The 17,860-nt window shown below is 40.4% G+C and overlaps 1 long non-coding RNA gene across 2 annotated transcripts in view; it reads left to right on the forward strand.

Moving 5' to 3' along the window:
• The window catches only part of LOC103680844, a 91,254-nt gene that overhangs the window by 2,523 nt on the left and 70,871 nt on the right, over window positions 1–17,860 (forward strand). For both annotated transcript variants that reach the window (XR_005833091.1, XR_005833092.1), the window contains exons 2-3: window positions 144–201; window positions 11,746–11,783. This is a non-coding gene — a long non-coding RNA (uncharacterized LOC103680844). The remainder of the gene's footprint in view (window positions 1–143; window positions 202–11,745; window positions 11,784–17,860) is intronic.

The following is a 17,860-nucleotide window of genomic DNA, read 5'->3' on the forward strand; positions in this document are numbered from 1 at the left end:
TTATGTTATTAGAAATAGTTTTTTTTTTCTTTTCTGAAATACACACACACACACACACACACACACACACACTACAGCACTGTCATGAAATGTGTAGTTTATTTTCTCTTTATATCTTAATAATTTTTAAATTTGTTTTATAGAAAATACTGCAATTTCTACCTGAACGAATTTTCTTTCGATGGCATTACCAGAGTATAGGTAAGAACAATTTAAAGATTTTTAAAGTGATATAGATTTCTTCCAGTATTTCAAAATGTTTTCTATAATTAGCACCATCAAGATTGGTTATAACAAGGGATGGTAAGAAGGGTTTGCTGGTTAAAGTAGGACAAGTCCAACCTGGACGTTGGAGGAAAACAGAATATCTATTCTGCCACAGGTGCTCCTTAAAAGGCTCATAGACCAGCAGCATCAGCCTCACCTGAGAGCTAGAAAATGCAGAATGTCAGGCCCATGCCAGACCTACCAAATCATAGGCTGCTTTTAACAAGAGCTCCAGGGGACTCTTTTGCACAAAATTGTTTGAGAAACAGTTGATCCAGAGTATTTTCAAGGGACATTATTTTTCTTACAAAATATCTTGTTCTTCAAGATTTTATCATCGATGCAGAGTTACTCTGGTTGAATGCTTTAGGTGTGCGCAGGAGGGAACTTGAAATAAGCCATGTTACACGCGTCTGCCCTTTCTGTGCAGCTCTTGACATCGAACAATGTTGCCTCCTCGATAATATTCATGGCACAACTGGTGTAACTTGTGCTACTGACTGTGACTCCTCCTTTTTGTTTAGAGAGTGTCTTTTGGTCTTTCCGCCTTTGAAGATCTGACAGTTCCTCCCTTTTTCCTCCTTGCCAGATGATCATATTTGGGAGAACATAACCTTATAATGGGATTTAACTCTCTGATCATTCATTCATTCATTCATTCATTCAAATACCTCTTTAGGAGAAACAAAGTCCTGGGGCAGAAGCAAAGAATATCTCACCATGCTTGTATTGTATAAGCTGATTGCCGGGGTGGGGGATAGGTGAGAAAAAAAAATAATTACAGTATGATTGTCACTACGAAAAGTGTAATGGTAGCAATGAAGAAAGTCGAACAGTTCTATTCAGAGGACTTGAGGAAGGCTTCAAGAGAGGTAATCTCTCCTGAGCCTTGAAATATGAGTGTGGAAAGGGTTTCCTAGATGGGAGATCGATCGAAAGACATGGGACATGAAAGAACATGGCACATTCGTGGGTATTTCAAAATTCAGAACCCCAAATTTAATTTAGTACTATTTATTTGAAAAATATAACTGACCCTTTAGAAACTGAATGTTTAGTGAAATATATATAATAAATACATCTACTTAACTGAATGATGATATCATTACTTGAGGGTAGATGCCTTGGTCTTTAAATCTTTCAAATACACAAAGAAAGTTTCCCTTTAAATTTTAGCTGTTATCAATAGATTTCTGTTAATTGCACTTCACATTGGTATTTAAAGTAAAAATTTAAAAATGAAATGGTAAGTACAATCTGAAGGGAATCGTAGGGATTTGTAACACTCCATGGTGTGGGAGAAATAGACAAAAATGAGAAATAACTGCATGCAGACCTTTTTATTTGTGCTAGATATAATCCGTCATTCTGTTTATATCGTATGTGAAAACCCTCTACATTTTCTACAGAGAGTACTTAAAATGTCTGTTTAATAGCCCCCCAGCCTGAATAAACCACTGGGAATGGGTGTAGAAACTCATTTGCTCTGTGTTGTGAAACTTATGTATCTAGGAGGTGGTCTATGGATTACCCAATTCTGGCTACTATGACCACATGGACTGGAAGATTGCAGGTACAGTTAGCTTTTTACCCAGTTTAATAGTGCTGACTGAGAACAGTGACTCTTGGGTTGGGATTGCAGAGTATAGTCTCCTGAGCCAGCATAAGAACAGGTGCTGTTTATCTAGTTTAGTGTGTAGAATAAGCGAAGTTTATCTAGTGTATAGAATAAGCTGTCTGTGTGACACGGTCAGAGATGAGTCATGTTTTAGAATGTGACGTATAGGGCGCCTGGATGGCCTAGTCGTGAAATGTGCCTCTCGCTCAGGGGTGATCCCAGGGTCTCGATCGAGCCCCACATCAGGCTCCCTGCTGAGGGCCTCCTTCTTCTTCTCCCACTCCCCCTGCTTGTGTTCCCTCTCTGGCTGGCTGTCTCTCTGTCAAATAAATAAAGAAAATCTAAAAAAAAAAAAAAAGAATGTTAAAGTATGAGCATTTGCATATAAAATCAACCTTATTTTGATGCTTATATGCTTAATACTTGAATCAAACAGGCTCTTTTCAGATAAATGTATTTTTGCATGATTTATCAAACTGGGTAGAAGTTGGGTTAGGTCTCCGATCTTTTATTATGATCTTCAGGCTGTGTACTTTGGAATCAGAATTTTTCAGATTTTAGAATTGCACTGTGGTCTATTGACTTCAAGAAACATTAACACAATGTTGATGTCTATATAAAGCAGGGACTGGACAGCACCCTGTAACCAAGAGAATTCTTATTTCTGTAGCCTAAGATATGACTATTTGGCATCAGTGGGATAACTACATCCAAAATAACCTCAGGTTAGTCAGGTGTTGCCACCACATGAGTTCAGATGCAGATCAGGTCCTGTCCACTAGTGAATTACACACAAAAAGCTTTTGTTTTCATAGCTTCTTGATTTTGAAATTGCTGATAAGGATTGTGGATGAGCAGTTCTACACGTTCTTGACCTCATTCTCTTGCATTCTTCTCAGTTTATTTGGATTTGTTAAAATGGCTACCATTTTGTCACCAAGGTCTTGACCAAGTTAGTTATAAAAACTGGAGACTATAAGGAAACACCAGATTTCAAAAGGAAGGAATGTGCTTCAATATTTCCATAGCATCGGTATCTTCTGACTTCCTCGAAACCTCTTGGGGCTTGGACAGGAAGCTTTTCACTAGTCTATTCCAGACACACATACCTAGTATCCCTCATTTTAGATCTCTTATATTCTAGATATCTAATATTTCTTACCTAATCTGAAGACCACTCCTGTATAAACTACTTAATTAAATGTTACCATGGCTGGTAGTGGCCAAGGTACTCTGGAATACTGAGTTAGAACCTTGAAGCTGGGTTCACACACCACTGAGGTATGCTTCCTGTCACACACTACAAATAATGTCCCTATTTCAGAAACCCAAAATAAGAGCAACTCCTATATTCTTCAAGTCTTCAAAGTTCTCGACCCATCAGATAGCCAGGTTTATACAGAGAAAGAAGAAGTGAATTTGAAGCATCAAGTGCCACAGTGTGAAGTCCATTTGAAGTCAGTTTCTTATCCTGCATCTTGTTTTGTCAGTAGCAAAGAGAGAGGTTCTGTTTCTCTCTAAACTGTTTTTAGAGGGAGAAAGTAGTCTATACATTTCTATGCGTAAGGATGTAAAGGCTGGCTCCTTGCTATATATAAGCCATTGAATGAGGAAGCCTGTTTGGACTCCTCAGTGTTGTCATGTGAAATGAACACCGTCATTATTCCAGGCATCTAGAGATACTGCTTCAAGTGAGGTTTAGAGGGTAGGAAGATAAAGGGAGGTGACTGACAGAACACTCACCAACTGTGATGTCTGCCAACCTCCTACTCTCAACTGTTTGGTAATTCCCATGACTAATGATGAATGGGAAGATTTTCCTAAAGTCAATTTTAGGCCAATACGTCATGGTGGACAAGGGTGGGCACTTGAAGCCTTATCTCTGTAATAATGAGAGCTGATAGGATGTGAGGAGATGATAAAGAATGGCACATCAGTAAACCAAGAATATTTGGTGAGGGACAGGCTCTGGCCCCTTTCATGTGCCCATGCGTCATCAGTACAGGATTCAAGCTTGGGTTTGCTTTAAGAGGGTTTACTGCTCATGAGTCTCTAGGAAGCACATTTCTGTCCCGCTAGGATAGTGCTATGCCTGTATGCGTAAATGTTTGCTGTGGGTGGAAGGATTTGTTTTGTACTAGAGATGTTTTCTATCAAAATCTTCAAAATAATAGCCCTTGAGTTTAAAGAGTGGCTCAATGGAAGGTTCACAGAGTCCTCATATGTGTTTTTATAGAGTCGTTATTCATCTAGTTTGCTCAGCCAGGTTCTTCTGATACATAATATAAAAACAATGCATAATACACTGCAGATTTGTTGATGACTTTGTAAGAGTATCCCTCGTAGTTATGTCTGGGGCTACCCAGTGGCCTGACAGTGCTTGGATGCAGCCGCCTCTTTCTCAAAGTTTCTACAGCTCACTGAGCTCTAACTACTGCTGGAGCCTGAGCCCTGGCCAGCTCCCTGGGTCCCTCATAGTGGCACACCACAGCCCCCTCTTCCTGGGGAACAGGGTCTTCTGGCACTTGACACTAGGACTCCCCCAGAGATGCATCTCGGCCAGGCTGAACTACGGGACCCTGCAAGCTTTGTGTCTACCAGGGATGGCTGAGCCTAGTGCCCCTTTGACCCACTTGGTGTCTTCCCAGGGTCCCTCTGGGGTGCTTTCATCATCATTACCCTGCATTTCTTGCCCTCCTTCCCACTTTGTACTCAGTCCTCTGGAAATCCTCTTACGTTAAGCCACAGCCCTAGAGCCTCAGCCTCTTGGTTTCACCTCCTCGGCTCTTTGAACCCTGGCTTTCTCTCAGGCTTCTTTGTCTCCCTCAGGCCTGTGGGGGTGAGATCGTGGTCTTTCTTTTCTCCAAAGCCCATTCCAGACCTCATCCACCACCCCTCTGTAGAAACTTCTCCCTTGACTAGAACTTGTCCTTCCTCGTCGCCATGCTCTTGATCTTCTGCTTACTTGCCTTTTTTTTTTTTTAATGACTTTGCTGTCTCCGAGTCCTTTGCCTTCATGCCAAGTTACCCATCAGCTCCCCGACCGCTCACCCTCCATGGTTTCGACTTTATCTTCTGCCCCCTTGTCATCATGCAGACCTGTATCTGAGCACAACCTCTGTCCTTCTGATCTTTCATTTAGTTACTTGTCGGCCATCCTCTGTTTTTTTCCTTTTTAAAAAAGGTTCTTTTGGGGAGTATAATTGACATACAATAAACTATTATGTGTAGATAATGTTAATTTTGAGAAGTTTTAATAGGTTTATACATAACATCTGACCATCAAGAGAATGTGAAATCATTATGACAATCAAGAGAATGAACATAGCCATCATTCTCAGTGATTTTCTCATGCCCTTTTCCCACCTCCCTGCCCAGTCTCCAGGTCACCACTGATCTACTTTTTGTTGTTATAGATAATTTGATTTTCTAGAATCTTAAGAAATAGAATCGTGCAGTGTGTACTCTTCTTTGTTTGGCTTCTTTTATCAACATAATTATTTGAGATTCTTCTGTGTTGGTGCATATATTAATAGTTCATTTCTGAGTAGTACAGTATTCCATTGTATAGATACACCATAGTTTGTGTATCCAGTCACTTGTTGTAGGCATTTGGGTGCTTCTAGTATTTGAATATAAACAAAGCCACTGCAACATTTGTGTACAAGTCTTTATGTATACATGTGCTTTCCTGACTCTTGCGAATGGAATGGCTGAATCATATCGAGTCATATGTTTAACTGCCAGACTCTTCCCATAGTGGCTGATATTCTCACCAGCAGTATGAGAGTCTTTGTTCTTGTAGTTATTTTACATTCTCATTGACACTTAGGTGTGATCAGTCTTTTATTTTAGTGGTAGTGGTATCTTATTGTGGTTTTAATTTGCATTTCTCTAATGACTAATGATCTTGAGCATCTTTCATGTGGTATTTGCCAACTGTATGTCTTTGGCAGTGTGTATGTTTGAATTGATGGGACTTTTTTTATGAAAACATTTATTAATTTTTATCAGGTTCAATTAGCCATCATTAGTTTTTGGTGAGTGTTTGGCGATTCGTTAGTTGCGTATACCACCAGTGCTCATCACCACAGGCCCTCCTTAATACCCTTCACCTGTTACCCCTCCCCCCACCCTCCCTTCTGTAACCCTCAGTTTGGTTCCCAGAGTCCAGAGTCTCTCATGGTTTGGTCCTCTCTAATTTCTTTCTCCCATTCAGTTTTCTCTCCCTTCCCTGTGGTCCTCTGAGCTATTCCTCATGTCCCACATATGAGTGAAACCATATGATAATTGTCTTTCTCTGCTTGACTTATCTCACTTAGCATAATCCTCTCTAGTTCCATCATGTCGATGCAAATGGTGGTATTCATCCTTTCTGATGGCTGAGGAATATTCCATCGTAGATAGAACCACATCTCCTTTATCCATTCATCAGTTGAACATTTTGTTTAATTGAGTTGTTTGTGTTCTTACTATTGAATTTTGGAAGTTCCTTATATATTCCAGATTTAAGTACTTTGTCAAATATGTGGCTTGGAAATCTTTTCTCCCCATCTCTGACCTGTCTTTTCATTCCCTTAGTTGTGTCCTTCAAAGTAAACTTTTAAAAATTTTTATAAAGTCCAGTTTATCAGTTTTTCTATTGTGGATCGTGTCTTTGGTGTCCCGTCTAAGGACTTTTGCCTAAGCCAAGATCACAAAGACCTTCTATGTTTTCTTGTAGAATGCTATAGTTAGTATGATTCACATTTAGGTCCTTGATTCCTTTTGAGATTAATTTCAGATTCCTCCAGTGGACTGCTCTAGTGCTTATTGTAGATACTGTAGTGCCAGAAAGTTCTGTGTTCCTGCTCAACTGGCAACTTTCAGCACACCTTGTACGCCAGCACCCCAAAGGGGTTTCTCTGTGTTTTTGTACTTTTCCTGTGTGGTATACTGTCTTTGTGTTAGTTGCTTGAGGCATGATACAGAGAGATTTTTAAAAATTAAAACCAAATAAGAATCCATTTTCTAATGCTAAAATTAATTAGAACTATCTTTGTGAATAGTGGCCTTAAAAAGATATCTAAAAGATTGTTACTTTGTCAAGAGAAATTGTCAAGCATTGCAATTCTCAGAACTAAAAGTAAGCGAAGATTTTGAAAATGTTCGAATTTGTTCCATTAAAGCAGGAAAGTAAACTTATAATGCATTCTGTGTTATAAACAAAATATTAAGCTAATGATGAGTTTTAATCTTTTTGATTGTTCATATTGAGATTTTGTTTTTCAATGTTTAAATGTTCTGGAAAAATGAACCATTAAAAATACATCAAAACATATCTATAGTGGTACACATTTTTCCTCTTTACCTTAAGCTCCTTTAGCTGAACACTGGTACTTATTTCAACTTTAATAGTGTTCATCATGATTTTTTTGCATTAATTTTGATTTTTAGAAAGTATTGTATTAAAATATTACTTACTTTGATTACTGAGTTTTGGTGTCCCCAAATCTTGTGCAGACCCTCACTCCTTCTTGTCCTAGACCCAGCCCTCCTGAAAAGCAAGACTCACATTCAAAGAATATTTATAAAATACAATCAAAGTTAGCCAATAGAAGTTAGAAGTTCATAGAATCAGTTCAACCCTAGCAGTCTGACTTCTGACTGGCTTGTAACTGCCAACCTGTACTGTCTTCACACATCAGGAGTTTCTGAATACAACAAGATGGGCTACATCAAACATGTGTATTCATTTTCTATTGCTGCTCTAACAAATTATCAGGTGAATTTCAAAAAAAGTCAGGGACTATTGGCAGATATGGATCAGACAGTCTGTATGTCTCTTTGTAAAGGCTGTCTTTTCTATAAGTTTTTTTTTTCTCTCCGTGTAGAAATGAGTGGATAAAGAAAGGGGGTGAGTGGAAGGGGAATGAAACATGAGAGACTATGGACTATGAGAAACAAACTGAGGGGCTCAGAGGGGAGGGGGGAATGGGATAGACCGGTGATGGGTAGTAAGGAGGGCACGTATTGCATGGTGCACTGGGTGTTATACGCAACTAATGAATCATCGAACTTGATCGAAAGCGGGATGTACTGTATGGTGATGAACATAATATAATAAAAATTCATTAAAAAAAAAAAAAGAGAAATGAGTGATATAGGCAGGTGGGTAGGCCAAATGTAAAAGTTGAAACTGTGGACCTAGTCAAAGAAGAGAAAGGGCTGGAGCCCAGTGCTCATGCACAATGACCAGGAGAAAGTGTTTCAAGAATGTGTTGCAAGATGATGGATTTGCCAGATGTCCGGAAAGAGAGCTGTGTGTGCAGAATTTATCTCAAATCTCTTGAGTGGAGTGTTCTGGACAGTGCAACCACATGAGGTCCTCATGGGCATACTGGAGCCAGTATTAAACTAAGGCACAGTGGACTTTGACAAAGAATGGATGCGCATGGCCCCAGGTTAAGGAGAGGTATGGGTAAAACAGTCCCATGAGACAGCACTTGAACTGTAGCTGTGAGAGAGCTTAGCCCAGTGTGCTGGCTCTAGACCAAAATTACTGGAGATGGTTTGGTGACTGGAGAAGTAGAGGGAGGAGGGCACTTTAACTTCCTCACTTATTCACAAAGCATTGGTAATTTAGTGCTGTACTCTGGTCATAACAATGGTGAGTTTCCACTAAGCCTCAGTATTATAAATGGCACAACAATAGAAAATTGTATGCATTTAACTAACATGCATGTATCTATCCACATAAAGATGATCTGTAGCAATTTGTAGACTGGTTCTGTTTCTTGTTGGAACATCTCTTTAAAATACATTGGTGGGGGAAAATATGGTTTGATGTCCAAGTTTTAATTATTGCATAAACTTCTCATCAGGAGATCTTAATAGTTCTTTTTTTCCCAGAAAAATTTGGGAGGACATGTTCTCTTCCTAACTTCCTAATATATTTTCATTTTTAAAAATTACTTCCTTCTTGAAGGTTAAGATCCCTTTAGAGCCTACATCTGAGTATTTAGTTGGTGCTGCCATCTCCATTAAGACGTGAACAATTTATAGGATGATAGGTAATATGATTCCATCCTCATAAGAGAGATCTTTGTCGTCAGTGAATGGGATGCAGCACCAAAGGTTTTGCACTTGACTGGTGTAGTTCTGAGTAACTCTTGATTCCTTCTCCTTTAGCAGTGACCAGAGTTCCGTTAGAGGACTGAACCCATAAATGTGATTGTCACCCAAGGAAAGAAACGTCGGTTTTGAATATTTTACAGAATGTTCTCGTAAAATGTTCTGTGAGCGAGTTTTATTTTTAACTTTAGAAATTTAAAAAATCATTTATTTTATGCATGATGAGATATTTACACATAATCCATGGCAGCATGTATGTTACTTTTAATATGAATCATTTGACTCTTTTAAGAGTTTTGAAGAGGTTCATACTTAAGTACTTTCATCTTAAAGATCTCTCTCCTCATGACATTGCTTTTTCTGAAGGTCATCTTTTCTTTTATTTTTTAAAATTGTATCTTGTCACAAGTACATATTTTCTTTCTAAAACTGATATCTTTAAAATATATCTTAATCCATTTTGAGTTTTTTGTGTGTATGGTATAAGTTTATGTACTTTTTATCTCTGTTTTTGAGGTCAATCTTAAAGAAGCTTCTACGCACTGGAAATTCTATTAAAAGTATTTATTTTAGGTGAATGTGCAATGGCATTTTGCATCACTCTTAAATTTATGAGTGCCACAAAGTGACAAAAGAGGGCCATTTTGAGGGAAAAAGATCTTTAAAAACCACTCAACTTCTTTATTTTAAATTGAAAATTATATGGAAATACTGTTAGAGCTTTTGTTCTTATCTCATAACTTACTGTGATAGACATTTTAAATATTATTCAGAGAACAGGGCTTGGGATTCAGGGTTTGGAATTCGGAGTTCTCATTTTGATTTTGCTGTGATTCGGAGTTCTCATTGGCAAGGCGCTAACTGCTCCACTGTTATCATCAGGAAAGGGACGGGGTTGGAGTTCCTCTCCGAGCGCTCAGCTGCTCATGTGTTGGATTCTGTTCACCCCCAGTAATCTTGTTAAAATTATAGTTGTCTCTGTAATTATTTTTTTTGATAACCCTTGTTGGGGAAAAGAGCAGCAGAGCCTTCCTGTTGAATATTTACCTCTTTGCAGCACATCATCTTGTACTTTAGGTTAACATTGGCTTATTTTAAAACAAACATACCTTTTATAATGATATATACTATTCGATGCTAGATAAGATGACCCTAAAACGTAAGTGGCAAAAGAAGCCACGCAGAGATACGTATTTTATGGGAGGTTATTCCCTTGTAGTTCTGTGTGTACCTTTGATAAGTTCGAATATTTTTTGTTTTATACTTATTTAAACACTCATCAGCCACTTAAGTTTGATGTGAACTATTTTACATGCTGAAAAGGGAGGGAACTATCTTTAGCTTCACTAGCATTACCTGATATTTTATCTCCATTTCAATTAATAGTCTTCTAAGTTAAAACTTCATCAGGTTGTGACTCATGTTTATTATTGGCCTTATTTCATTTTGTTAACTTAAATACAGTTAACATAAAAAGTTGGCAACGTCAATAGAATTTGTCAGAAACTTTCTCCTGTAAATTTAATATGATTTGTTAGAGATACATAGAGCCGTTTGTCATTTTTTATCTCTTGTATTCAGCAATGTCACCACTTATTTTGCCTGCTTGGGAGGGGGACGGGTGTGAGTGGTCCTCAAGTCTGTGCACAGCAGTGGCCTGTCCATGGGCATGTCTGAGTGTGTCTGAATCCACTGTTGATGGGGTAGAACTGTCTCCAACAGGGTGTCTGTCTTAGTGTATTTGACTTCTATGGGAGCCAGCCAAGCTCTGTTCTTTTCCTTTTCCTTTCTCTTCTTTTCTCTTTCTCCCTTCCTCCCTCCCCCCCCCCCTCCCCCTCCTCCCTCCTCCCTCCTCCTCCCACTCCTTGGGCTCCTCCCCTCCCTCCCCTTTCTTTTTGGCTTTCCTGCAGAGCCTCTCATGTTTGGCTTAAACACTTCCTCTTGAGGAATCTGCACCACCTTGGTGTAGTTGAGAGGAGATCAGCCAGTCCCTCACCTGCCTACATTTGGAGCTCACTGCATCTTCAGCTTCATCTGACATGTTTTTCATCTTTTTGCTTATTTCATCTTTTTATTGTGTTATCCTTTCATAGCATTTAGAAATCCAGAAACGGAAGTTCTTACCTGTGTTTATAAATTTAAGAATGGGATGGAGCTGAAAGTAAGTGTAGAGGAGGACAAAGGGCCCTATGCTCTGTACTGGATGATATCCCAAGTCATACTGTCGCTCAGAGCCCAGGGAAGCTTTGGAGGAGAGAGAGTAGGGACATGAGGCAGGAAATGGAGAGCTGCCCTGTCCCATTGAACCAGGTCTTCAAGGTTTTATTTAGCTCTCTAAGATTTTCAAGGACACATCATTATATGGAATGTTGTAGTGATATGACATAAACCCTATTCAAAGCACATGTGTAAATTTGGAGGAAAATTATCTTTGCATTTTTGAGATAACTGACTGTTGATGATACAGGCACTGTTGTAACTCCTCTTAACCCCTGTACGAAGTGCTTTGTGGTAAATTCGGTTATCATCCCTATTTTTACAGGAGGGGAGACTAACGCGTAAGGAGGTTCAGTGGTTCTCCACTGGCCACAGCTCAGCCAGCAAGCAGCAGAGCCTTATCAAGCCGGCACTGTGGCTCCAGACCCCAAGCTCTTAATCCTTGTGCTTCTTGCAGCACGCTTTCCTTGTCACTAAGAACTTGGTGCAGGAATTGCTATACACCTTTAACTTCTAGTTTTTCTTCTCAGAACTGATTCTGCGTTGCAGTGCATCTCTGCATAAACATGTAAGTGTTTAATTTTGTCACCTTTAATTTTGTTTTTAGATAAGATGTGAAGGAATCAGGGTGTTTCTTCTGGGAGTCAAGCACTTCTAGACACACTGTGCAGAAGAGGAGGTGCTGATTTGGCCGTTGCTCGTGCCTGACTCTCGATCATGTCATCCCGAGGGCCCTGTATGCTGAGACACTCATCAGTCCTAACCCTAGTGTGGCTCATGGTGAGGAGTAGAGACCTCACAGTTGCAATGACTCCTGAAGTTACATTGAGGAATTCTTCGGCTTCAATTTCCTGAATAGAAATCTTTATTTCATAGATGGGTTCAAAGGAGGAATTACTACTCCCTGCTCATATTCACAGGAAAGTCTTACGGACATTAGAATTGGAAGAATCAGAGCCTATTTTATATGAAATGATGACAGGAGAAATTTACTGGAAGTGGTGGAAACAGGAATGGAAGGGAGGGGACAGATGTTGGCAAATAGCAGAAGTAGAGACACAGTGGTGCTCTGAGTGTTTCGTAAGGCTGTAATAGATTTACATCCACCACCCGACTATGTTTATTGTCCCTATGATGATTGTTTCATGAGTGGACATTCATCTGCTCACCAGGCTCTTTTTGGCCAGCTCTATGTATTGCATGCAGTGCATTCATGGAAGGGACAGCTAGTGGCCTCCCGGGAGTATTAATGGCAGCCATTTGAGTCCGTGTGAGTTTTCAAGACCTGTGGCAAGTTAGGGCCACTGATTTATTAATGCATATTTCACTTGACTTCAATGACAGGTACTGTATCTTAAGCTGAATAAAGCAGAATTTGAAAGAGAGGGAGAGGGGGCGTCATGGGACATTTGTACCATATCAGCCTCCTTCATGCACAGTGGCCTGAGTACATAGTAGCAGGTTCCAACGGAGCAGCAGATGTATTTTCATAGAGCCTATTTTTTTAAAAGTCCTTGACACCTATTGGAAAGAGCTCTTTCTTTTTCCCCACTCTGCAGCAGAGATATATCCAGGAAGAAATCACTCCTCTCCTGCCAGCCATATGAGCTTTGAAAGATCCCTGAGGACCAAACATGCTTTTTTCTTCAGAACTGCTTCGAATATATGGTTATTCACGTAAGAGCAGAATCATGGATAATTCAGTAATGGTCTAATACTTGATGGGAAAGAGAAGACATTGCTTCTTTTCTCTTCCTGTTATCCATATTTTGTATCTTTTGCTTTTTCCTTGAGGTGATTCCTTTTGTGATACTTTTGCTAGAAATAGAATATGTGATCAAGTCTCTCACATCAGCAAGACCTGGCAACATACTTCTGTGTGTGAGTGTGTATGTAAAGAAAATAATCAGTTCTCCATCACTTTCGTAGTAATACCACATTCACAGAGAGCACTTTGCTTCTAGCACTTACGTAGAGTAAATGTTTGGTTTTCCCCTCACCAGACAACTCTGCAACACCAGCTGGATGTCCTGTAGTACTCTCAGCTTTGACGCTGTCTGTCTTGAGATGGCGTCAGATCCCAGGGTTAAGGGCTCAGTCCCATGAGACTGTTCCATCACATTCAGGTGCGAGTCACAAGTAGGAGGGCCCCAGGTTAGCCACAGCTTCTGAACAACTTGACTTAAATGCAGGGTTCCCACAACTCCTCCTCAGTTTGACTGGATTTGCAGAGTGGCTCAGGAACTGTGGGAAACATTTGTTTTCAGTTGACCAGCTATGAAAGGATGGTGATAAAGGATACAGATGAATAGCCAAATCAAGAGGGTACAGTCTGGGAGGGTTCCCAAAGCACAGGAATGTCTGTCCCTTGTGGAGCGTCACCCTCCCGGTACGGGACAGTTAAACACCACCTGGAAGCTCCTGGAAACCCGGCGCTACTGGGATTTTTATGGATGCTTTCACAAGACATGGTCCACTTCCAGCCCCTCCCTCTCCCCCTCTGGAGGAATGGAGGGGTCGGATGGGGGTGCTGAAAATTCTAAGTTCTAATCATGGTGTCTTTCAAGTGACCAGCCCTCTCACCTCAGGAAGCTACTTCCGGGGAGGTTTCTCCACTCTGAGACCCCTACTGAGGTTGTGTTATTAAACAAAAAGAGCTCCCTCGTGTGCTTATCTCACTTAGGAAATTACAAGGGCTCTTAGGGGCCCTATTCCAGGAAGTGGGTCAGAGACCCATATATATTTTGTATTCCCTCATAGTATGTCTATCTATTCTGCCTCTTTTCTTTTTCTTTCCTGACCCCTAATCCTAAGTATGCTAGCAAGGCAGGATCGGGAGAGGCAGGCTCTAGAAGCTGGAACGGCAGATCAGGAATAGGCAGGGCAGGCCGGAAGATGGGGGCAAAAGCATATGGAGTGGTATCTCTTGTGCCAACAGCCTCAGACCAACTTGATGTCACATGTTCCTTTCTCTGATGTTTACCAACTGAATATGAGTTATGATCACAGTCTGCTTATTTCAGTAGGTGATCCCTTTCCTAGTCTACATTTCTGATATGGTTCAAAAACAAACTACTAAATTCTTTTTTCTAAAGCTTATTGACTTCTGCCTCTGAGTTTCCTGGGTCTCATCTGGCCTCTGTGTCCTCCACAAGCAAAGTTTGTTGATGTTATAATCTTGCTCAGCCCACTTCCTCTCCTGAGACTCACTTCTACCTGCCCCTTCCTGTCACTGCTGAGTGGCTGTGTAAGTCAAGTCTAGTGGTCAAGTCCGGAGGAAGGATCTGGTGATCTTACAATGACTGCCCCTGTTTCATGATCTCTCTCTTCCCCTAATGTTTTCTTCCTTCTTTCCCTCCCCTCCCTTCTTCTTGCCAGTTTTCTTTTTAGGGGGTTCGTTTCTCTCTGCTGTCCCTCAAGATTCGAAGTCCTTGCCTCCCTTTCACTCGCCTTTCCTGTTGGGTTCCTGTTCCGCTCCGCCTCTCAGTCAACATAAAACAGCTTCCCTGCTCCCTAAAGCGGAGTTTTTGCCCAGCGGCTTCCAGTTTCGCAGCCAGAATCGTTAAGTGCCAAACCATTCCAGTCCCCAAAGTCATAGTGGAGTTTCAGGAAAGTTGGACAAAGCTGGGGTACTTTGGTTCCATTCTGCTTCTTCAGCTGTAGTCCGCGTCCTTGAGCAGTTTATGTCCCGTCCTATCAGTAGAAGTGAAGGAAAGCGGTACAGGTAGAGCTATGAAAATGTAGTCCTCTTCAGTTACAAAAAGTTCAGCCAGCCTCCAAAGCTTATAAACGCCGCTCCCAAGGGGCAGCAGCCTCCGCTCCCAAAAGCCTCGTCTTCGCAAAGCCTCCCATCTCCCAAATTCTTGCTTAGTTCTTTTAGAGTATTTCAAAGCACCAGTAGTTGTAGTCCCGGTAAAAAAAAAAGATCCTAAATGCCTCAAACAAATGAAGTTAACCGTGTTCAAGAACAAAGTCTTCATTAAACCCAAACTGCCTCCTGTTCTTTTTTTTTCTTTTCCACCAAATACAGTGCTTGAAAAGCAGTTTCAAAACCGCAAGCTTCCAGCAAGTTCCGCATCCGTGCTTCCCTCCTACGTCTCGTTCTTCAAGTCCTCCAAAGCTAAACCTCAGCGCAGTCAGCTCCAAAACCTAGCCTTTGCTTCTGCTCCTGAAGCTAAGCTTTTCTCTTAGGAAATGCTGAAATCAGATTCAAAGCAAAAGACGCCAAATCATTACATATGGTGCAAAAAGCCAAAAGTGAGTAAGCATAGTTTCGCTTCGTGCCCTTGAGTTCCTTCGTATACTTAAGTTCCCGTTGCTCCCAAATAAGTGTTACTCGGCTTTTATGCAGCAACAGTTTGAGTTTTTGTGCCGGTCACTTAAAGTCTTATATACCAATGCTCCTAAATGTAAGCTGTCCTTATAAAATGCTCTTAAGCTTCCTCCAGCCAAGTAAACTCCATGTTGTTGCAAAGTCTGCAGCCCTCCTTGTGTTCAAAAAAGTTTCCAAATAGGATTTGGCTTATTATTGTGCCAAGAGTTATTTGCTCCACCGCCGTTCATTCTCGCCGCCATGTTCACAAAAAGTTCTTTCTCTCCCACCCATTCAGCACAGCTTGGAAAGTGGGTTAAAGGAAAAAAAGTCCGGAAGCAGAGTCTTAGGAGTTTCCCAGTTCTTTGCTTAAATATAATGCTTCACTTTATCAGCTTAGCCAGCAAATAAAATAAATCGTCAAACCAAAGCTTGGAATGTCGCTAGGTTCTTCGCCGCATAGTTCATTTTGCAACGCAAAGCTTTTCTTGTCCCCAGCTTCGTTCTTTTTCTTTTTTCGTTCATGCTCTCCTTCGTTCGCCGGTCCTTTTTCCGTTTCGCTTATAAATGTTCTGTCGTTCGAAGCGCCCGCAAGTCGCAAAGCGTCAGAGAACGCAAGTTCCTAAAGCTTCCAGGTCGTTCAATTTGCTGGTCGGAAACTTCTAAAAGTCCTGTCAAAGCAACCTCCAAAGTGCCAGTTTGTGGTCGCTTGAAGCGTTCAAGGTAGTTCTCTTGTGACCTTCCAGTCCGTTAAGTCAAATAAAGTATGTCAAAAACCCCAATTGCGTGCCGAGGTGCCCACCAAGAAAGCCGTTACCCGCATGCAGCTCCACGGAGCGTCTCTCCCGCCTCCAATGTCCAGAACAATGTTGAGGAGAAGGTCACAAAAGACACATTAATCCATCTGGGGAATGTGGACTACTAATTCAGTTGTCTGTGGTGGGTGCTTATATACATACACACACGTGCACGCTTGATCAGGGAAAACAGCAGAAGCTTGATGCATTTTGGAAGATCGTAGGAAGTACTAACCTTTCCAGGTACTGAGATATGTGCTTGTTAGCTGTCTATATGTGGGTATTTTTTCTGTGAACTTGTTTCTGATTTTTATAAAATAGTCTGTATTCACTGTGGAATCATATAGCATACTTTAATATGCTGAAATTAAAAGTGATTCGCTGAGAACTTGTCTTCCTCATGCAGGTACCTCCAGTTGTATAAAGGTTAGTAAGAGAGTTGGACAACCAATGACATGTAATTTTTTTGTATGGATATGGTAAAATAGAAAGAATGACAAAGGACCCCTCTTATTAATTCTTGGAAGTGGTGGTGTTCGATGTCCTCAAAGGTGAATTCTTTTCCCCCAGACACACAAAGTAGTTTATACTGATTCTATTCTTTGATTCATCTAAAAGTGAAAAGGATAAAGTAAAAACTAAAAGTCCCGTGGATTTGATTAGTGTAACATGCTGGATGTTAAAATACCTAAAAATGATTTCAAAAATAATAAAATAATTCTAAAATGATAAAAATGTCTATACATGCTTTTAGATTTATTTCAGTCATAAAAATGAGATTAAATTAAGTTATAAGGTATGTGAAAATATTTCTTACTATTATAATATGTCATGTCTCAAATTTGTTACAAAGAGTTATTAGCTTGGTATTTCCATAGCTCTATGCCATTGCTGTAACAAGCAACAGTAACAGTAGACCACCGTCCCATCTTTTGGTCAGGTTGCAAGGCACCAGAACAAGTCTACCAAAAAGATGTCATCTTTTATAATTTCTCTGGTTCTTTAATTTTAGTTGCTATTCATACAACTCAATACATATGTGCTCAGTAAGAAAACCGGAACCATTCATGGGGGTTATAAGCACTCACGAACCTAGTCATGTGTTCTTTTTCTCTTTTCCAGACATCCCCCATTTGAGACCAAAGCCAGTGTACATTACTACAACGCTGTAGACATTTAGAAAACATTTACAGTACACAAAAATTCCATACATGGCAGCTCACAAGCAGCTTTATTAAATAGATTGTAACTTTTCAAAAGTTATCTAAATACAACACAAAAACACTAAAAATGGAGTTGATGTACTGCCCGGGAAAAATCATGCAGGTATGCCATTCATCTTATCTTTTTTACGTAGTAAAATATGCTAACACATACCAAAGTAATTGATTTTAGGGTTTTTGCTCCCAAAGAATGTTGGTTAAGTGGGATTGGTTTTTATTGGTGGCTCTCTTCTCTGTATTGCTGAGGTGTCAGAGGGAGCTCTCCTGAGGTGGCATCAGAAAAGCTCTTGCGGACACTGCCATGACAGCGCTT

Source organism: Ursus maritimus, unplaced genomic scaffold (assembly GCF_017311325.1).
Source record: "Ursus maritimus isolate PB19 unplaced genomic scaffold, ASM1731132v1 scaffold_62, whole genome shotgun sequence".
Classification (NCBI taxonomy): domain Eukaryota; kingdom Metazoa; phylum Chordata; class Mammalia; order Carnivora; family Ursidae; genus Ursus; species Ursus maritimus.